Raw genomic sequence first — 23,690 nt, forward strand, 5'->3', positions numbered from 1 at the left:
AGGAAGTGGGACCACCAGGAAAGTCCTCACATGAGTCCCATGGTGCTCTGTGCAAGACCCCAAGCCTATCTCCATGCACACATTTGCTGTGGCCCTGGGTATGGGGATTGTTTCCAAACCTTGGAGCAGAATAACTGGGCAGAATTGTAACTTCTGGAATATATCACTGTCATTATAATACTGTTTCAATACAAAGGTCATTTTTACCAACCAGAAGGAGAACAAAGCTGTATTTCCTGTGGCACATTTGCAGCTCCTAACTGATCAATCACTGACATCCCAGTGTTGAATTCTCCTTACTACCTAAGCATCAGTTTTACGTAAATAAATTAGATGTATTTGTGCAACCCTGACCATTGGCTCTGCTGTTTTCTGGTGTCTTGTGTCACACTCATGTTCTTTTACAATCTGCACTTTTTCACGAGGCTTCCCAACCATTTTCCCATTTTATGGAGTAATGTAGCAGTTGCTTAGAATTTTTCGTGATCTGCTAATTATATAGTGGTAAACAAACCATTGAATATGTAGTGATACTTTAGTGCAAATAAAGCTAACTGCCTATCCAATTCATGAAACAGTTTCTGTCTCATTTGCTTGGACAGCTCTATTTAACATTGTGAAATCAATCAAAGAAATAAGATAGTCAAGGGCACACTGTGACCTAGTAATCATGCCTTATCATGACTTAGTCTCCCCCACAAATACACATTGAATAACCATCTGAGCAGGATAATTTTTAATGTTACACTTAGAAAAAAAGAAAAAGCACCCTTCTTTCTCTTTATTATGATATATGGTAGCTGTAACTAAAAATTTTAATATTAAATATTCAAGCAATGTTTATAACATTTTCTTTTTTCTAACATTAAGTGCAGTAAACAAATGCATCTGTTGTTCCTCACTGATTGAGGTTTTCAGCATCTCCCACCACCACTATTTTAAGAGTCATTCTCCCCCATGCAGTCTTTAGATTTTAGCCAAAGTGGGCTTTGCTTTACACTAACTGTGTACACGGAACTGCACTGTTTACTCCCCTTATCCTTGGACAACATCCATCTGCCCGATTGTGACAGTAAATGAATGAATGCTTAATTATCTCTATGATCCACGACTTAAACTTAGAACTACGGCCTTATCAAAATCTTTATAGGTTTTTCTAATGTGTTATGTAACATTCTTTACCCACACACAGATTTACTAGCTTTTAATTTTTCTCTGCCATAGTCAAAGCATATTTACTGCTTCTACATACCCCTTCACCAACCTACTCATATTTAAAGAGAAGTAATGCATCCTCTGTACTTGTTTTATAAGACAAATCTTAATAGAGATGATATCAGAGGGAAAAATACTGGTATGTAACTCATCCGTGTATGCTAATCTCCAGTCAGGGCCAGTGGAAACTAATGAACAAATCCAGCAGAAGAGAGAAGTCATGGGAACAGATTGACATAATACAGACAAAAGTACAGTATAAAGTTGTTCACAATAAATCTAGAGGATAAACAAAATATTTCCAGAGCAGAATATCAACTCTGAACCCTGAAAGTGACCAGAATTTGACTTTTAAAGCAAGCAAGCAAGAAAAATTTTTATCATATACTACTAATGTAAATTGAGACATTTTAAATGTAAGATCTAAAATACTGCTTTTGTGAACAATAAGAACAAAGAAAAATTATATGAATATGTTTAGGAATTGCTTTATATTAACATTAATATTTGGTAAGAAAAGTCATAGAGGATTATCTTTAAGGAAATACAGTATAGTGTATTTACAAGGAAGTTTCAATCAATGAGGAAAATTTGTAGAGCTGTAGTTTTTTTGTTGTTTGCTGCTTAATATTAAATTGCATACTGTCTTGGTTTCTTATATAAATCCATAATCATCTTCATTATTATTCTCTTAGGATAATCATGATGTAACTTAAAACTAAAAATGTTAGCCTCAGTCAAAATTTAAAGTTAGGAAAAGATGACTAGATGCTTATTGGGTAAATAACTGGTGTGTCAGTTCTGGTGTGTCAATTAAGTATTTTAAAATATTCCTGGTGTTTCTTAAGTTAGATCCAAAAGAGAAAAGCTTCAATTATTATGACACTGAAATGTACTATATTTTTCCCTGATTTATCCAATGCTCCAAGTTGTCTTATAGTGAGGAAAATATGATAGAAAGTAATAGTACACAGCTAGTAGTCATTCATATGAAAACACACTCCCAGTATCTCCTCTGTTGCAGTGTCTGACATTCATTAAATATGAGTTCTTGAGTTCCACTCCCACTGCAAGGTCTATGGTGCCCTCTTCCCATAAGTTCTGCTGATGAGAAATGGAAACACTGGAGAAAAAGCAAAAGCAGCTGTGCAGTGACACTGAGATGAGAACAGGCCCCCTGTGGGAAGATGTCAGAACATAGACAAGCAATGGAGAAGAGTTTCCCACCTCCTTTTCACTCAGAACTTTGTCCCAAGATGGGGTTTATGGAATAACAAGTAGAACAGCATTAGAACACTAGGCTTGAAACTGCAAGGAAAACCCAGGCTGTGTTATCAGATAGAGAAAAGAAGAATTCCTTGTGGCCTGCAGAATGCAGCATGGAAGTCAGAAAGGGAGTTTCCCCTAATTCTGTAACGACAAAAATCCCAGTCTACCCTCTACTACTCACACATAGGATAGATCCAAATCAGCTTAGCACTAGCTTAGTGCACAGAAATCACTCTACTCAGAAGGCAGGCCAGAATTTAGAATGTCACTGTAGACAACGTGGCTTGTTGTTTAGATGTCTCTAGCTCCCTGGGTCTCCATTGTATCTTCACCTTCCTTCCCACAGTCTTACCCACTGCTGTCTCTTGGGCTTCTTCAGTGGCACCACTGGCCATGCTATAAAATCTGGTAGAAGCCTTCTTGATCCCACAGCTCTTGCATTGTGCCACAGGAGCATCTGGACAGCAGAGGATATACAATGGATCCTGAGGAGCCAATTCCCTAGGCAGCCCTTCTACAATAGGGCTAACTTCTCAATTGAAAAGTTTACACATCTGCAAATTTGATTCTGCAATGGACCGTGTCTGGCTGATTTCTGATAAGCCTCAAGGCATCTTCCCTCTTGTCACTGTACAAAGTACTTGGTTTCTTTTTTAATAGTGTTACATCACTCAGCAGTCATAATTCCATTGGTTGCAACTTTTCACCTGCTCATGTCTGGTTCAAAATGTATTTTTTTAAAATTTTCTGTTCCATTTCTTGGGCCCTAATTCTCACTATGAACCTGGCTAAAATCAGTATCCATGCTACAGTCTGAATGTTGAGCTGCCCTGAAATTTCTTCTGCCAATCAATGAGTCCACCCTTAATTTCCATTTCCTGCAAAGTCTAGGGACATGGGTAAAATGTAGATAAAATACTTGCTAAAGTGTAAAATTTGTGACCTCTTCTTCAACTACGGGTGGAGTTGTTTCCCACTCAAAACTGCTTGGCTTGCCTTTTATTGTCTGTACCCGATCAGCATTTTGATCTTCTGAGTTCCAGCCAGAATCACCTATCAAGCTCTATTTATAGCAATCTAAGCCTTTCTAACCTGTATCTCCAAATCTTTCCAAACTTCTCCAAACCAGTTTCAAATGCCTCTAAAGTGAATAGTTAGGCTTAATTACAGCAATGGCCTCATTTCTACAGGACCAACTGTCTGTCAGTCAGCATCCTTGCTGCTGAGACGCAAGACTTAACACCCACAGCTTAAACAAAGAGAGGTGTAATATGACAATGCAGTCCACAGTCAACTGGCTCCAAGGAAGGAGTATCACGTGGTGGAGGGATGTGGTGGAAAAAAAACATCATAATAGGCAGGATGCAGAGGTGGGAACAGCACCAGAGTGGAGAAGACGTAGAGCAGACACAGACCCTAAGGCAATGCATCCACTGTAAACTGGGATACCCCAGGTGTTCGCTCCACTAAACTCCCAGATGATCTCAAAGCCAATTAAACTGACCCTCCGCCCTAGCTGCTACAACTACAAACTGAAATAGTATTACATACTGACTGAAAGTGCCAAAACCGAGGAGATTGGTGTGACCCTTATTTTGTCCACTTCACTGGATTAAGAAACACTTAGTACTTTACTAAAGCATACTCCTGGATGTGTGTGGTTGGTATTAGGTATGTGTTCTTGGATAGTATATAAAATCACTAGCTCATTCCTCTCTGAAATTGTCCCTCTGCTTTGTTTCCTGGCCATAATGAACTAAGCAGCTTTGCTGTGTCATCCCTTTCTGTTACGGTTTACGTCTAGATGTCCCTCCATATCCTCATGAGTTCATGTGATTGGATAATGGGGGTGTGATGCACATCTCTGATGAGTTTATAATTAAATATGATGTTGGGAAGTAAAATCTGGTTGGAAGGCAGGGCCTGAAAGGGTATATCTTTCTCCCTCCTCCCTTGATCTCTCTGTCTCTGTCTCTGTCTCTGTCTCTGTCTCTCTCTCCCTCTTTACCTGGATGAGAGACAAAATATTTGACATTCAAAGTTACAGGAGGGAAGGTTTACTTTGTCCCACAGTTTGGAGAGATTTTAGCCCATACTTGGCTGGCTCCATGGCTGGGTGGCATGGCAAAGGGGAATGGCAGAGGAGAAGTAATGTCTACCTTTCTACCATGCTGCCCTTCCTTAGAGCCAGACAACTATGGACTAAAACCTCTACAAACTGTGAGCCAAAATAAACCTTTCCTCCTTACAGTTGTGAGTATCAGGTACTGTGTCTCAGCAACAAGAAAGAAACTAAGACACTTCTCTCATCATGATGCTTCTGCTTTGGAGCCAGTAGACCTAGTGCTGGACCTCCAGAAGCTATGAGCTAAATTTTTTGTTTGTTTGTTTGTTTTTGTTTTTGTTTTTCTCCAGTACCGGGAACTGAACTCACGACCTTGCGCTTGCCAGGCAGGCGCTTTTGCCGCTGAGCTAAATCCCCAGCCCTATGAGCTAAATTAAATTAAACCTTTCGGACTTTAAGTTGTGGGTGTTGGGTTATTGTGATTCATCAATAGGAAAGCTCACTAATACAATGGGAAAATTTATTATTTTTAAAGGTATTGTGTAACTAAAAGTCTCATACACTATTGGAGGGAATTTAAAATGATATCTACCACCTTGAAAAGAAATTTGTAATTTTTTAAATTAAACACACACATACCAAGACATGTAGCCTTTTGATTCCTAGTTGATGTATTTATTTTTTATTATGTCTTTTGAATCACTCAGTATTTACTATAGAAAACTGATTTAATATAAGATACAAAATATATAAGAATTTACAAGATTAGCCTACAATGGCCACCCACAGAGTCCAGTGTAGAAGAGTGCAAAAGGTCTGTCTGTGCCCTGGAGATCCAAAGGATCCAGCCAAAGGCCTGGAGCTCCCTGTAGTGTCCCATGCAAGGCCTTATCAGGAGGCTGAAGGGTTCCTACAGGAGGCTGAAAGGTCTGTGCTGGAAGCCAAGTGATGACTTCCAAGGTAAAAGTGAAAACTGGAGCCACTCCAAAGAAAACACAGCAATCCTTCCTACTTCATTTCCGTTTTATGCTGTTCTGGTGATAAGCCTCCCTAGGGTGGGTCTTCCACACCCAGAAATATGCTAGACCAATTTATTTGGGCATTACTTACTAAAATTAACACAATCAACCATCACAGCTTGGCTCTAGATGACCCCCAAAGCTTCATGTGGTCATAGGAGGAGCTTTTCAATGAGCATATATAGAGTGTGTGATGGTGGGATTAAGGGTGTGACTGATTTGCCAAAGAGTTGGGTGTGGATAATGGAAAGACCCATGCTGGGTGTGAGTGCTACCTGCCCCAAGGGCTTGTAGCCTTGATGGAATGTAAGGGACAAAAACAGGGCTGCTGCCCTCCCTGGCTGTTTCTTTGCTACTTTGCTGCTTTGCTGCTTTGCTGCCTTCTGCCCTACTGTGGACTATTTCTCCTCTTCTGTGCCCCTTTGCTATGCCACCCAGTCTTGGAGCCAGCCAAATATGGACTAAAATCTCTCCAAACTTTAGGACAAAGTAAACCTTCCCTCCTGTAAATTTGAATGTCAAATACATTGTCTCAGCAACAAGAAAAGCAACTAAGACATTTATCCTTTTTTGTTTGTTTGTTTTTTCTGTTTTTCTTCCAGTACCAGGAATCGAACTCACAACCTTACGCTTGCCAGGCAGGTGCTTTGCCACTGAGCTAAATCCCCAGCCCCAAAGACTTGGTTAGATTTTTTTGTTTGTTTGTTTGGTTTTATTTCTCCGGTGCCAGAAATCGAACTCACAACCTTGCTCTTGCCAGGCAGGCACTGTGCCACTGAGCTAAATTCCCAGCCCTAAGACATTTATCAATGGAAGAAGAAAAGCAAGTCTATAAGACTTCTGCATAGATACCACTAACAATGTTAGTCACAGGATGATCAAATTAGAAAGAGCTCAAATGTCATGGGCAAATACAACCAAATTGTGTGTATTCTAATAATAAAATTCTACTTAATACAATGAAATGAACTACTGGTGCACAAAACAATATGGATAAGAATCAAAATTATTACAAGTATGTGGGTTTTAGGAATTATATAAAAATTGAGGACATACTGTATACTTTAATAGCATAATAATTTAGAAAATATGTTTTTAAAAAATGCATTGTTACCTGGAATTGGCGGTGATACAGGAATGGAATACAAAAGGACACAGAGAACTACTGAGGGGTAATAAGGATGTTCATTATCTTGTACACGATGATGTACACACATAGGCTTGTGCATATGTTTTAACTAGTCTACTCTAAATAAATGTTTTGTTTTAATTCACTTTTACTTTGACAAAATTGAGACAGGTAGAAGATTATTGGTAGATGTACAGATTAAATAGATTTTGTACAGATTAAATAGATTCAGTAAACACTGAAAGGAATAAAGTATTTGCCCTCACAGGACTTTTAATATCATAGGGAAGCTAGTAACTGCTAAGTGTAACAGCAAAGTAAAGTAAGTTTGCCAGGAAAGAGTAGGTATAAAACCACTTAAAGACTGAAAGAAATAGAAGTTACTTTCATCTAGGAAACTTTAGTCATCTTTGACTTAATGTTTGAGAAATCTTACATGTACATTTTGCAATAAAGAGTTGGGCCTGGACAGAGGGTGCTGTGAATAAAAGTGTCAACAGAAATTCACTAGGAAAGAATTTGAGATGAAACAGTGGGTTTTGTTTCCAGAAGCAGTTTTTAAACCAGGAGACACAGTCTGCCTACAAGACAAAAGTGCAAATCAAGGGAGCACAGAGAGGGGCGGGCTTACATAGAGAAAGCCCCTGCACAGCTGCCCACACGGATACACTATGTAAATGAGGGATGCAAGCTTGAGAGAAGCACTCAGTCCTGATTGGTTGGTTATAAGTCACCAGCTCATGGGTTGGGTTGGCGGGTCATAATAAACTGTTACCTTGGCAGCTGAACTAGCAGCATGGCCTAGCAAAGCCCACAAAACCTCAGTTGATTATTCCAGGAACACAGCTGTGGAACACCCCAGCCATTAAGCAGCTACTCAACTTCTCTGGAATTCAGACCCCTCCCTGCAACACTTGGGGCTCTTGGAGATTCATTTTCCAGTCCGCAAAGGGAAGATCAAAAGAAAAACCGTAAGGAAATGGACAGATGTGGGAGAGCATGGTGAGTAGTCCCCAGAACTTCAGAAGGTCACACTTGTGGGTCTGCTATCTAGACACGAAGACACGTCATCAACATCTGTTTAAGAAATGTTATGACTTAGCTTGGCAGTGAATGCTCCCCAACACTTCTTCCCAAAGCTTTTACTAAATGCTTGGCTTGTAACACAGGCCACACAGGGAGATTTGGAAGGCGGAGGGAGATCGCTGCAGTAGTGGGAACGGGAAAGAAGATAGGTACAAGACAGGCAAGTCTGGACAAAATTCTGTGGATAGGGAGATTTTTTGTTGTTGCTTTAATAAGCACAGGAAATGAAAAGAAAAAAAACTACAAAGTCTAATCTTGGATAACCTAGAAATCATAACACTGTTGCCAGAATGAGAAATTCAAACGAAAACATCTGGTTTGGTGGAGAAAGGTGGGCTTCGGGCATGTGGGGTGGACTTTTCAGGGTCTTGGTGGGAAGTTGGGGAGCAAAGGCAGACATGGGGTCTCAATTTGGGTGCTATCTACATAGGAGTCATATTGCTATGTGACTAAACATGGCAAATCACGAGAAAGGTGCATTTTTTCTCTTTCTATATGAATGTGCTCCCAAGTATAAAACAAGAATTTTAGAGATAGTACCTTGACATGTTTCAGCTAGCGTCACTGAAACCAAAGCATTATATTGCAGGATAGTTCAAGGTTGCTTTGAGTATCTAAAATCAGATTCATCTGTTGTTACAGCAGTGTGGGGATTATAATGCCACAGGCTTCATCACTCGGTGTGGGATGCTGCGGGGTTATGTATTATTAGTGACAACTACTGGATGCTTAATAGAAATGAAAATCCTTTCATTCCACTCACACAGTGATCAGATAAGACATAGTAAAATATTGGCTCTGTTGAAATATCAACAGGACAATAAAATACATAAACATCCCTCTGCAGTTTCTGGGTCATTTCAGAGTTAATCTGTGTAGGAAATGAGAGCCGAAAGAAACCACATGTAAATCCTTCTTTTATCTGATGGTACCCTGTGCAGAGGCTTGGCAGCTACAGGCTGCTACCACTATTATGTGTAGCATTCTTCAGAGCCACACAGAGATGGAAGTGATAAATACATTTACTAAGCTACACTGTAACACTGACAGATAACCCTTGCTCAGTGTATACACTCTCTGCAAAAGCTGAATAATATTTCCTTTTCTGTATACTTACCATCTTTAAAAGCACACTTTTGATCACATTTACAACAAAGAATTAGGAAAGACAGTGTACATCAAAAGTACTATACAACATCTTGGTAGAATACATATTTATCTATTTCCCATCTAGGTATAGGTAACACTTACAGGAAGAAAGAGGGCTGGGAAAGAAATAGGATGAGAAAGTGACCTAGATGGTTTTATTTTAAAGCAACAAAGATACTTTAATATCCTCCAAATCATTACAATTCCATTAAGGTCTTGAGGGTATAGTAAAGATAATTATTGCCATCTGCAACGGGCAGCCCAGGGCTCAGCCTCCAAGGGCTTGAAACCACTTACAATTTTTAATGCTACAATTTAATCTTCACTAACCTAGACAGCATCACTATTCAAAGGGGAGTTCTAAACTTCAAAACAATTTTCCAACTTATGAAACCTATATAGGTGTAAAAAGGTTGATTCACTTATTTCAAAAAACACAACACCATTTGTGAGCAGCTCAGTAGCAAAGCAATATGGGAGGAAATGTTGACAACTCGACACAGTGCGTTGCTACACATTTTATGGACCTCCATGAGCTTTACAGATATACACTGTGCACAAGTGTAATAGCATGTTTTTGTAACAGCCTGTAATGTATACATAGTTAAGAAAATAAATTGATTTTTTAAAAATTTTTGTTGGCCCTATAATAGTAAATTATTAAAAGTGAGTTATCTGGACAAAGAATAAATGACCCTAAACCAACCCTCTATGGCAATGTGTAGCTCAGCCAAACAATCATCCTGGGTCTTATTTTCTTATTTTTTAGGTAAAGACTGTGGCTTAGAAGATGCTCAAAAACATTCTCATTTGTAACTTTTACAACATTCATGATTCTAATTCACTTTTTTGCAGTTACATACAATTGATGTCTCGGTTACTTTTCTCATTGCTGAAGAATAATACCTGCCACACAAAGCTCAAGGAGGAAAGGTTTATTTCGCTCACAGTTCATAGATGCTTCAGTTCATAATTAGCTGGCTCCCAAGCAGAGTGGCGCACGGCACAGGGGAACAGCCCATGGCAAAGCAGGGCAGACAGAAGGCACATGGCAACACAGCACCAGGTAACAAGTGACAAGCCTCTTCCTGTCCCTCATATTTTAACCAGGATACCCCTCTTTAGGGCAGGTAGCACTCACAGCCTTAACCCTAGCATCACATCCTTGATCCTGGCATCATGCATCCTCCAGCCAGCCACCTCCAAAGAGCCCCACCTGTGACTGTCTGAGGCTTTGAGGGACATGTAGATACAAGGCCTAACCTAAGTAAAAAAGTAAGTCCACAAAAATGCTACTAAAGAATGTTAGGTTTGGCGCTAGTGAGAGACAAAACAAAGTACAAAAAGCCTTTATTGTAGGGCCCGGGAAGAATGCTGACAGACAGGAGGACCTTCTGGAAGCGGAAGCTGGGCAGCAAACACCATAAAGGGCTAGGTTGGGGGTGGAGTTTATGGGGTGGTCTGAGTGACGTAGTAGACGGTAATTGGGCAGAAGTGGACAAAGGAAACAGGAAGTTGTAACCAAGCCAGGGGAGAAGGAAAGCAGAACTCCGCCTGGGAGAAGCACATAGTCGTCTCTGGGCCACGCCATGTTGGCTCACCACCATGATGCCTTGCGGAAATTTAAATGGGCGGAAACCCATCAAAGTCTAGAAGTTGTTCTTTTTTATAACTTTGCTCCAGGGACTAGCAATAATACCACCATCCATAGGATGAAGCTGGATTTCCTCCCAGTGGCCCTTGGACTTGCTCCCTTCCCTCCAATAGAGATCTAGGCTCTTTGTGCAGGTTCTCTTGGAAGGACCTTGCTGTTTCCTTCAGAAAGGTCGGTATACTTTCCCAGTAATGAACATGACCCAGTATCAGAGAGCCCTGCAGTGAGCCACCATCTTCTGCCAGGTGTTATGGTGCACAGAGAAAAAAGCGGAAGAAAGAGCAACAGACAAAATAGCCATACAATTGGGATCCTGGATGACCAGTTGTTCATGAGGAACAAAAGGCCACGAGACAGCCAGAACCTCAGCATTTATTGATTGAGGGGGGAGTTATTGGATGACTCAGAGGGTGGTGATAATTTTAAACCAAGTCTTAGTGATTTTAGGTTTAGTCTTAGTAGGTGGGAGAGGACGGCCCACACCTAATGGGATAATGGTGTCATGGTTGGTGTCTGGATGTCCCCCAAAGGCCCCATGCAGTCATGGGGTAGGCTTCTAGAGTTTATGATTGATCCTCGGTCGATGCTGGGATTAGAGGTGTGAGTGCTACACCTGCCCTGGGGCGGGTAGTTTGCATACAGTGTAAGGGAGCGGAAGAGGCTGCTTGCTGCTGCTCCTCTCTTTTTGCTCTTGTTGCTTTTGCTGTCTTGTGCCGCCTTGAAGTGATGTCCCTGTGGCCTACCACCCTACCTCAGAGCCAGCTGATTAAAGTCTGAAACCTCCACAAACTGTAAACTAAATAAACCTTTATTTCCTTAATTCTAGGCATCAGGTATTTTGTCTCCACAACAAGAGAAAAGTAACAAAAACAAATGGGAAATCTCAAAAGGGTGACACCAAAAATCTCAAGCCCCCGTTCATCCCTTAGGGAAGTATGTAAAACTAACCATTATAAATTTGGGATCTGTAGAAACCTAGGAAGATTTTTTTTTTTTTTTTTTTTTTTCAGTACAGGGAATCAAACTCACAACATTTCACTTACCAGGCAGGCGCTGTGCTGCTGAGTTACATCCCCAGTCCCCAGAAGCTCAGAAGATTTTTAAAGAATGGACTTTAGAAACTCAGTGATCCTGTCGTTTTATAGCTACATTTAGCTCTTGGATGACTCTCTACATTTTTTGGCATTTTGTCCTTGTCTGCTTCTCTTAACAATGACCAGGGAGACAATGTAGTCCAGTAGTGGAGGCTGTAAATTTTTTTGATCAAATGAATTTGCCACTCTCGCTGTATATCTTTTATAGCAGTTCTTATACAACCTTCACTTTCCATACTTGCAGAAATGGTGAAAATCACACATTTGTAGCTGGGCAGAATTAGGAGGGAAAACATCCCATCTTAGAGGTAGGGAGAAGAGGGTGACAACCAAGGAAGTACTGCAGCAACATTGTCCAGTACTGCAGCAACATGATGACAGGGCAAGAAGACCGAGTGAAACAAAAGAAGCAGCTGACAAGTCTGCATTGTATATAAAATAGAACCTTGGGCCCCATTTTAATAAAAATAAATAGTTGATAACAAGATATGTGTGGCCTCAATAACATTTTTATACACAGTTGGGGTATGTGTAATATATATTTTGCAGAAGTTGCAAAAATTTGGAATGATTTATAGATGATTGAATTAAAAATATTTTCCTAGACTTTGATTCAGTCAAAGAACTTAGAATAAAGCCAAGATCTAACAGATCCTAAATAGAATGGCTGTCTTAGCTATTTTTCTCTCACTGATGCTACAAAATATCTCACAGCCAAAGTGAAAAGGGGAAAGGTTTATATAGCTCAGTTTGTAGAGGTTTTGGTCAGTAATCAGCTGGCTCCAAGGCAGAGTGGCACATGGCACATGGGGGACCTGTTCATGGAGGCAGAAGACAACAAAAACAACAAGAGCAAAAAAGGGAAAGCAAGCCTCTTTCTACGCCTTTCATCTTATCCAGATTGCTGGGATTAGGGCAGTACCAATCCAATCAGTGAACTTATCCAGCAATCACTCACCCTTAATCTCAGCAGTCTTAATCCTAGCATAGCACTATGAATCAATCACAAACTCTAGGTTCAGATGCCTCCAAAAGGGCCCATCTCAAACTGCATGGGGCTTTGGGGGGACATCTAGACCCAACCCATAGCAATGGCCTTGTCAGGGAGGTACTAGGCTCCCTATTACTAAAGATGTGTAGTTTACAGGATGGAAAGTGTCAGGTATTTGAGTCAGAGAAAGCCACTTTTAAAATACCTTCAAAATTGTGGGTTTTATTCCTCCACCCTTTTGCTTCTGTTATTCTGGGGGAAAGATCCTAGTAACATGGATATTGGTGCTAATTAGCAGTAGTACAATCAAGAGGTTTCAATGACACATTATCCTAACTAGAGCTCACTTATGCTAAATTCTTTCCACTTGAGGAGTTCAAGAGTATCATTTAGTGTGCTAATCACATACCATCCTATAGAACTTTGTGTGTTCCTATTGACTATTGGCACTAATCAATGTAGTTAAACATGGAACCCAGGTAAGTAAGTTTGAACAAATCTAACCATTTGGTTTATAGTATTTCATTCTGATTGCTAATTACAATTGTAATTTTAAGGATTATTACATTAGCATTGCATGGAATTGTATATTTATAACTATTCTTTAAAGGAGCAATACTTGGGGCTGGGGATTTAGCTCAGCGGCAAAAAGCGCCTGCCTGGCAAGCGCAAGGTCGTGAGTTCGGTTCCCGGTACCGGAGAAAAACCAAAAAAATAAAATAAAATAAAGGAGCAATACTTATTAGCATCGTCTATTTTTCAAGTTGAATTTGCTCTTTAGAAGGTTGAGTTCTATAAAAAGTGTATAATATGCATGCTGTGAAGCAAAATAATGAAAGGAACACTCCTGAGCTTAACAATAAACTTAAAATTAGACGTTACCACATTTGTTGCTCTGCCACTAAACCATTTCTTCTTATTCTCAGAAATAAATGTTTAGGTTTCTAAACTTTCTTTTTTTCTCTTAAAAATAACCTTTCAGAACAACATATGTTATAATGTATTCACATATAAAATAGAGACGTTTCCTAAATTAAAGAAAAACATACATACAAAGGGATTGAGCATCTAAAATGCCATGCAATGTAAGCAACCGGTTTTTCAAGTAAACATCGGCATTTGCAATACATATTAAAATTAAGCTAAGGCCAAAACTCTACTAAGCAAAATTCAAAAGATTTTTTAAAAATAGTTTATTATATAAACCCTAAATTCTTCAGTCAGAAACTATTCTCCAGAATAAGAAACATGCTGAATTTCAAATCATTCCCTTGTATTAAGAAGAACTAAAAAACACTTAAAGCAGTAGACGTATCGGTAAACCATGGACAGTGTATTTTCCTAAGTGTCAAAGAAATAAAAATTTGCATGCAGATGTGTGTGTGTGTGTTCAAACTTTCACAAGGGCAAGGCTCTCTGACTGGGGTTTACCATGTCATCTTAGGGCACAGATATGAAATAGTTGCATCCAGGTTGACCAGTAACCTTCAGGAACATGTACTATGCCATCCCGAGCACACTGAAACTCTTGCTTCTGCCTTTGCCTCTGCTTCTGCTCTGGGCAGTATCACTCATTACAGTGTAAAATTTTGGTAGACAGATGACTTATTTGAACTTTATGTACTTTTCTACTGGAAGCCTTGCATTCACACACCACTGACAACTCAGGTGAATTTACTGAGCATTATGTGTCATACGGTATGAAGCGGTCAGTCACACTCTTTGTCCATATTTCCATTAAATCATTCCATTTTTCTTACTTTCTTCCCTATATTTCTATATATGTTAAGAAGTTAATATGCTGACCTGTGCTGTTTTATCCTAGATGGCTATAAAATTTAATAACACCAATTGAACCTATTTTAAATTATTTTGAGTAGTTTGATCCACATCTGTTTTTCATATAATTTTTATAGTTAAAACCAGTTTTGCTATCTATCATTTAGATTTTTTATTGTTTTGATTCTATAAAAGTTTGCATAAGGTAATTATCTACATAATTCAAACCTGCCTTTTGAAATATTAGCATAATTACAGGAAAAACAAGCCCTGAAATCGACATACCACTTACTTGTAAAACATGTTTTTCAAATTTTCACATGCAGATCTGGAATTCTTTTCAGCATTTATGAAAATAAGTGGTAATAACTGTACAAGTTTCCTTCATATTAACCATTATACTTTCAAATACCTCAGAATTCAAAATGTACGTTGGAAAACAGGGAGGATGAGGATAGCATTTGTCAGGGCTGATTTGGTGCTGAAATGTCCACTGGGATAAAGACTTCAGGCTTCCAGAATGACTTTCAGTTCCCAAAAGGATGAAACCTGAAAGTTTCAGGTCTTTCAAAGTCTCAGAAATAAAAGGTACATTGAAATTTGGACAGAGCTATTATTTCTCTTACCATAAATTGTTCAGGTTAATAATTGCATAAGTTTCAAATGATTAGGATCAGTAAAATCTAATATAACATGAGATGTTTTTGTTATAGTGTTTAATATTAAAATACATTGTCTATATATGCACTTGTTAACTCAAAGGGAAACTTAAAAGTTGAATTAATTACATGGATAACTTTAGCAAAATAATTCTCAACTCCGCAGAGCTGCACTTAGCTACCATCTCATAAAACACAAAATTAGATGTTTCTTTGCATGTATAAATATTTATAACGTACATTAAAATCTTTAAAATTTAATTTTTAACTTTTGTCTGATGACATAAACCAGAAGATATAAAGGAAGGAAAAGTTTGGCTTTTTTGAATAATACAGAGCAGAGAAGGCGGGCTCTGAGAAGACCTGAAGCCAGTCCCATAGAGAAAGTGCACTCACCGGACGGTTGCAAGTCACCCTGAGGACCTTCAACAAAAGGGAGGGAAAGGAAGGCAAACAGGTGGAGTAACCCTTTGTGATTTTCAAGGCAGCGCATACTGGCTGGTGTGCCTGGAAGCACAAGAGCCCCATGCAGGTCCAGGACAAGCGGGGAGTGCTTCAGCACTGGGACCTCAGTGTGAAAGCCAAACAGAGCTCCTCAGTTGAAGCAAGTGGTGGTTGGGTAAAACATGACTAGAAAAGGATCACTCAAGAAAGCTAGGGATGATAGAACTCTTCAAAAAACAATTTGATATCTGGAAATGTGTTTCAATTCTCAGGCCTTCTGAAGCTCTTTATTCTATTTTTGGAAAGTAGTGGAAATTCCATTTTCCATCTTATATATGATGAAACACATGCCCAAGACAAAGATTATACAGACCATGGAAGAAATGTTTACAAATGAATTTTGAAAAAATTACGCAGAGAAAATGAGACAGATATATTTTAGCTGTAGATGGAAATGGCCTAAACACAGTGATTTAAAGGCAAAAACGGTTTTGATTAGAATATGCTCATCCCCTCTGAAACCCAGGTGAAATTCTGTGGCCTCTCTGGTGGTGGTGGACACTCTAGGGCCAGGTGCACTGTGTCGGGCTGGGCAAAGAGCCACGCCGTGGACCCAGGCCTTTCCCAGGAGGAGCGCTGAGCTCCCTGCTGCAGCACAGGACTTTGGGCCCCCCCCTCCTCCACTCAGGCACCTCACCTTGCGGCTTCCTGCCACGACTGAGGCAGCACAGGGCCTAGCAAATGCTCCTGCCGGACCTTGGCCTTGTTCCTCCAACTCCTTGAGCCAAAGTTATTTATCATATAAATAAATGCTCACCCTCAGATATTCTGTTGCAGCAGTAAAAATGCACTAAATGAGTCTCCTAATTATTAAGTAAATGCAAGTAATAAGCTATTTTTAAGGAGAAAATCTGACAAGAAGGCACAGACTAGTTGAAAAAAATAGACAAGAGCCCCCTAAGAAAATGTACACAAAAAGAAAGGATCCTGAGTTTACCGTCAAGCTGGCCTGCCGTCAGTGCTAAAGTGGTAAAATCAGCGAACACCCATTCCATAATGGTATGCTGCATAATCCAATGCACAATCTCATATCTCTGGACCTCAGAATGTATAAGCATTTTTAACAAAAATAGCAGGAAATGAGAGAGATACTGTTCCTAAGATATACCAGCTGATCTGAGCTGATAGCAGATCAAATGGACAGAGAGCAAGTAGGGGAACAAAAGTAGAATTTACAAATATATATAGTTGATGTAGATGTAAACCATGACATGGGGAGAACACTAGAGTAATTGAAAGCACCTACTATAAATGCAGCATATTCACAGAAGTGACCATAAATTAAGCAACAAAAAAGCCACAGTGCAAAATGATACATATTCCCTGTTTCAGTATCATGCAAAATAGTTTCGCTGCCCTAAAATCTCTCCGTGTTCTCCCATTCATCATTTATTTTCGAAGCACCAGTGACACGAAGAACACATAAAACTTTGTGAACATAAATCTATAAAGCTGGATGTTAATAGCAAATTTTACTTAGTCACAAAGGTGAAAGCAAAACTAAACTGACGAAAAACAAAAAAAACTAATAGTGTAGGGAGGCTATGTCATGAGCAATAGATTAAACCTAAAAGAATAAGTGAAAATCTAATAGGTGCTTATTAACACTAATGAAAAAGTGAAGTAAATTAACAAAGTTGGAATGGCAGGAAATGAATTTTAAAAAGAGATAGAACTAAAAGAAATTGCTAAATTAGAAAGACCAAAGAAAAATCATGGAAGCCATAAATAAATTCCTGAAGAGATTAAGAATAGTTTAATGAAAAAGAAAAAAACTACTAAGCAAATATTTAATCTAATCAAGGAATTCAGTAGTAAGAGCTCAGATAAATAATTATACACATAAAAATAATAATAAATAGCTATTTTGCTAGATTTTATGGAATCAGATTTGAATTGAAAATGTGCCTATAATGGACATTTCTTTTAAGAAACTAGATGTAAGCAAAACCAGACTCTAGGATGTGAAAAACTTTAGCCAAAAATTGACCAGAGAAGAGAGTCAGGGATATCAGAAACTACCTCTGCCAGATCACACGACCTAGAGGATTTTTATGGTTATTCTGTCAAATTTATACGGAATATGCAACTATTAAGTAGTTCCAGAGAAAAACAAAATGTACATTTTTCAAATGATTTTCATGAAGCAAACAAAAAGGAAAATGTTAACTCACCAGGTTAAACAGCAGATAGACAGAGCAACAATGGGAACAATAAAATGTTATTCAACAGAAGTTGTCACACAACTGAGTTAACAATGTGTAGATACTAAATTGGAATCTCTCCCTCACACCAGGACCAAAATATCAAATGTACCAAAATTTAAGTGTAAAAACGAAACGATACAAGTACTACTAAGAAATATAGTGATTTGTTTCTTAAATGAAAAAATCAGAGAAGTTTTCCAAACATAAAACAACACCAACTACAGAAGTCATAAATAAAAAGATGGATAGTTAAACTACCTACAAATACTTGCTTCTCCCCTGAAAAATATCATTAAAAGACAGGCAACAAGGAGTAGGTATAGCTCAGGGACAGAGTACTTGTCCGGTGTGGGCGAGGCCCTGGTTGGCATACTGGGCACCATAAGTGCATAACAAGTCTATTAAATTGTCATGTATAAGATAAGGAGCCCCCCCAGGCCCCTCCCTTACCTAGCCATACTTTTCTCCCCAGTACAGCTATTTACAACCCCTTCCTATACTTATTTTAAGATTTAGTCCTAAGTCTCTAAATAACATGCTAACGTGGATGATATTTTCTTTGTGAGTGGTAGGTATTGTTTAACAGACGCCTCTTAAAGAAGACTAAGTATATAGCTCCCTAGTCCCCAGCTGGGGTTCTCCAATGACTACATCTTGTCCCTTTAAAGGTGCTTTAGTTGTGTAACTGCAGCTGAGTCAGCATTGTGCATTTACGTTACTGTTACTAGGCGACTGACACAGCTAGTTTACAGTATGTTTTCTAATATCTGCTTCTCTTCCTTTACACTGTTTCAGTTTTTCTGAATCAAATGAAGTTCATTTCTTCCTGCTTAGTGTGTTATTTATCTGTAATTCAGACCACACTGTCCACAGTTTTATTAATTTCTCTCAGTATGTTCAGATGCTGAGACTGCTTTGTTTCACTGATGGAATCAACCCAAAGGCTTCCTTTTGCTACTCTTTTCAGGGTACAAAATTCCTGGTCTTCAGATTTCCCTTCACTGTCATCTGAGGAACTGACATCTTATTCTGTTTTTGTGTTTTTCATTTTGTAGAGTGTCTGCTCTTTTTTCTCTTTTTCTGTCAGCTTCCTGATATGTGTGAGGAAAAGCAATTTTCATGTTTGCTGGTTTGTTTTTCTTTTTTTTTTTTTTGTACTAGGAATTGAACTCAGGACCTTGTGCTTGCCAGGCAGGTGTTGTGCCTCTGAGCTATCTTCCCAGCCTCATGGTCTTTGCATGTCAATAAAACATACTTATTCTGCCTTGTTTGGTTGATATTTTTGATCATATATGAAATTCCAAGCTAGAACTCATTTGTTTGGGATCTTAAAGCTGTTGTCTATTTATCTTCCAGTTTCCTACCTTGCTGATGATAAGTCCTGTATGAGTTTGTGTTTTCTAGAAGAAAACAATCCGTGGAAAATTTATGTATAATTACCCAAGACAATTTTCTAGGCAGGCTTAGAGAATCAGAGGTAGGAGAGCCCAGAGCAGACATCTGCATTCTGGAGAGGTAGAGACCCAGTAGATATTCAGCCCAAGAAGATGGAAACTGCAAAACAAAAGTGACCAAAGACATAGCACCAGTCCATGGCCAAAGGCCCAGAAGCACACAGTAGAATTCCCAGTGTGAGACAGCCTTGGAGACAGAAGAGACTGGAGACTGATGTCCAAAGGCAGTAACCAAGAGAGAGCTCTTTAGAGACAATCACACTTTCTTCTTCATTTGTCCCATTCAGGCTACCAGTTTGATGGTTGATGGCACGCGCATCTGGAGTGGGCCTGCCTCCCACAGATTGCTGGTCTACCTGTCATTCACCTAGGGACACACCAGGAACTACTGGGCATTTCTTAAACCATTCAAGATGACACGTCATGATTAAAGAGCACAAACCCCTAACCACGTTGATGTTTGATCCTTTAGATGTTTCTATACCTTGGACTCTAGACGCTCCCATGATGTATGATTTGTAGATATTTCCACCAATCTGTGATCTGTCTTTTACTGCTTTGAGTTATGAGTGTTATTTTTATGAAGTGCAATTGATCAATTCTTTCTTAGGTTGCTTGTACTTATGGCATCATATCTGAAAAACTACTGCGAAGTCCAAGATTTTCTCCCAAATAGCTTGAAGTTTTCCTCCTATGTTTTTTCCTGAGACCTTTAGTTTTAGCTCTACGTTAAGCCTTTCAACCACTTTAGGTGACTTTTTGTCCACGGTGTCATTTGCAGGTGGACATCCAGTTGTTCCAGGGTCCTGTGTTGTAGAGAATGTGGTTTTCCCACTGAAGGTCTTGGCCTTTATCGAAAGTGAATTGGCCATAAATGTATGAGCTTCTTTGTGCACTATCAATTTTTTTTATTATTTTGAGTAGAAAAAAAAAACAGATTTTAAAACAAGATAATAGGAGAGTAATGATAACTAATACATTGTGTATTTTTATCTACATTCAGAAGCTAGTTATTCAGAGTACAAGATACAGAATGAAATATTGTCCAAACAATATTAGCACAAATCTTTACTTTTATTGAATTAAGAGAAACTAGCTGCAGAGCTATCTGAACTGTTTTGTGTATATATATATTTTTTCCTTTTCCCTTCCTTCTTTTCTCTTTTGCCTCATCACAGTTGCTCTCTTATTTTTGTGTCCACCATTCTTTCAGTAACACTGACTTCTGTCCTTTCTTAGTCAAAGCATGAGACTGCTACACAGATTTACACATCTGATCATTTTTCAAAACTGTTTTTCTGTTCAGGAGGCCTTACAGTTCCATATAAATCCTAACATCAGATCTTATATTTATGCAAAAAAACATCAGTCACAATTTGATGAGGATTTTCTTGAATCTGTGGATTGCTCTGAGGCATATGACCATTTAAACAATATTAAGTCTTATAATAAGCAAAAGATATATTTCCATTTATTTAATTTATTCATTTCTTACTGCAATGTTTTATGGGTTAGCAATGCACAATTTTTATGCTTACTGTGGTAAATTTATTTCTAATTATGTTATTATTTTTATGTCACTTTAAATGGAAATACAGTGTTAATTTCCTTTCAGACTATTCACTACTAGAGTATAGAATGGTGGACTGGTTTTTAGCTTTCTTTTCTTACAGTATTCCTGGCTTTGATATCAATGTAATGCTGACCTCATAAGATGAAATAGAAATGAGTTGGAAAACACTGTCTCTTATTTCATGTTTTGGAAACATTTTACAAGAATTGGTCATAGTTGTTTAAATGTTGGGTTGAATTCGCCAGTGAAAGCTTTGGATTTGGTGGTAGTCTTTGTTGGGACATTTATAATTAATTGTTTCTTCATTTATTATGGGTCTTTGGAGATTTTCTATTGATTTTGGGTCAGTTTGGGTATACTTTCTGTCTCTAGGAATTTGTATATCTTATCTTGGTTGTCTAATTTTTGGACAAAGTTGTTGATAATACTCATGTTTTTTCTTATTTCTGTAAAAAAGCAATAGTAACATCCACATTTCCCTATCTATTTTTCATAATTTTAGTTTTCTTTTTCTGTCTTTATGAATTCATAGAATTCATTTTTATGAATTTTATCTTCTTACAGAACCAGCCTTTAGCTGCATTTGTGTAAATGTCTATATTTGTTCTCTTTCTATTACTTATTTCAAATATCTAAACTCCATTTTTTCATTATTTCCTTCTTTCTGGTACCTTTGGTTCATTTTCTTTTCTTAGTTTCTCAAGGAATAAAGTCAGATTATTATTGGCATTTTCTTCTTTTAGTGCAGGCATTTGCAGCTATAAATGTCCCTCTCAATACAGCTTTTACAAAGGGTATGATATGTTTTCATGCTTTTGTTTTTCTTTACCTAACTATTTTCTAATTCCTCCTGTGCTTTCTTCATTAACCTGTGATTGTCTAAAATGTGAATTTTCCAGATATCCATCTGTTATTTATTCTGTGATGATTAATCTTGACTGTCGCTTGTCTCTATTGACTGTTGGATATCTGTTTATATTGTAAGGGCACTGCCTTCTGGATGAGTCCGTCACTGTGTGCTATCAAGAAGAGGCTTTGACTGGAGAAAGTAGGGCATGAGGATATGGCCATGGGTTACATAATCCATTCCTAGGCCCTTTCTCTGCAACCTACTGTGTTTCCATCTGCTCTAAGTTGAGCAGGTTCCTCCACCATGGCCTTCTGCTTTGATGTCTCTACCAAGGAGCCAGGTGATCATTGACTGAAGCCTCTGAAACTGTGAGCTAAATAAACTTTTCTCCTTGAGATCTGAGTGTTACACATCTTGGCTTAGAAAAGAGAAAGCTGACTAATACATATTCCTACCTACATATCTTATGGTAGGAAAAGATAATTCCTGTGAGTTCAAACATCTTAAATTTTTCTGAGACTTGTTCTATGACCTACAGGTCCATCATGGAGATATTTCATGCCCATTTGAGAAGACAGTGCATTATGCTGGTTTGGGGTAGAGTGCTCTATACATTGACTCACAATATTGTTCAAATCATTCCCTCTATTACTTTTGAAATGTTTTTCACACAACATGCTCCAGCTGTCAAGGACATACTTCAAACTATCAAAATGACAAGAGAAAACAGCTGCGGTTGCCCCCTCTTTCATTTTACAAATTCGAGAACTTATATATTAAAAAAGGAAAGAAACAAAACACACGTCTCAACCAGCTTTTAATCACTGATTCCAAGTGTTCAAGACATAGGGCTCTGAGGAGGAAGCATTTATTTTTATTTATGGTTTCAGAGGTTTCAGTCTGTGGGCAGCTGACTCCAAAGCAGAAACATCATGACAGAAGGGTGTACTACTAGATTCATGCCTTTCTGGAAGCAGAGCATGGCAGCAGGGCCAGAAAGGAAGGCAGGAGAGGCTATATATGCTACTAAAGGCCATACCTCCATGGCCCTCCATTGGGATCATTATTCGTATGTATTATAAACTTTGAGTTTTGAATATAAAAATAACCATGTGTTATTTGAGATTTGCTTCTGCCTTATTTCATTTAACATCACATTCTCAGTTTGCACACATTTCTTATCCATCCCAGACACCTTATCTTTGACAAAGGAACCAAGTACATGCACTGGAAGAAAGATAGCCTCTTTAATAAATGGTGCTGGGAAACTTGCCTTCCACATTCTAAAAACTAAGACAAGACTCATGTCTTTCACCATGCACTAAACTAAAGTTAAAATGGATCAAATATCTAAATAAATATTAGAACATATTAAATATCTAAATAAATATTTAAATAAACATATCAAATATCTAAATAAATAATAAAACATTTATAAATAATACTAAATATAATATTATTAAATAGAATATAAATAATATTGAATATTGAAACAGAAATATTAAATCTGCTGGAAGAAAGAATAGGTAGAACTCTTGAAGACATAGATATAGGCAAAGATTTCATGGACATAAGTCCAATATCACAGAACATACTATAAAGAATGAGCAACTGGAATCTCATCCTATTAAAAATTTTGCATAGCAAAAGAAATAAATAGAATGAAAAGACAATGCACAGAGTAGGAAAAAATTTTAGCCAGTTGTATCCAAGACAAAGGACTACTATCTAGAACATATAAAGAATTTTAAAATAAACTTAGACACCCCCCAAATTTAAAGACCCAATCCAAAAATGCACATCTGAGATGAATACACACTTCTCAGAGGAAGAAATATGAATGACAAATAAATATATGGAAAAATATTCAACATCACTAGTCATTTGAGAGATGCAAATTAAAACAATGCTGAGATGCCAATAATTGTTTGTATTTTTGTAATTCTTCATTTCATTGTTTTCTGCTCTCACCTTTTTTTCCTTCCTTGTACAA

General features: G+C 38.1%; 1 long non-coding RNA gene across 1 annotated transcript in view; it reads left to right on the forward strand.

Annotated features, from left to right (window-relative positions):
- Positions 1–7,485: 7,485 nt before the first annotated feature.
- LOC102010990 overlaps positions 7,486–23,690 on the forward strand; it is a 36,339-nt gene continuing 20,134 nt past the window's right edge. Inside the window, exon 1 of the long non-coding RNA XR_263532.2 lies at positions 7,486–7,699. This is a non-coding gene — a long non-coding RNA (uncharacterized LOC102010990). The remainder of the gene's footprint in view (positions 7,700–23,690) is intronic.

The sequence above is a fragment of the Chinchilla lanigera genome, unplaced genomic scaffold, assembly GCF_000276665.1.
Source record: "Chinchilla lanigera isolate Chin_1 unplaced genomic scaffold, ChiLan1.0 scaffold00070, whole genome shotgun sequence".
In the NCBI taxonomy this organism is placed as follows: Eukaryota; Metazoa; Chordata; class Mammalia; order Rodentia; family Chinchillidae; genus Chinchilla; species Chinchilla lanigera.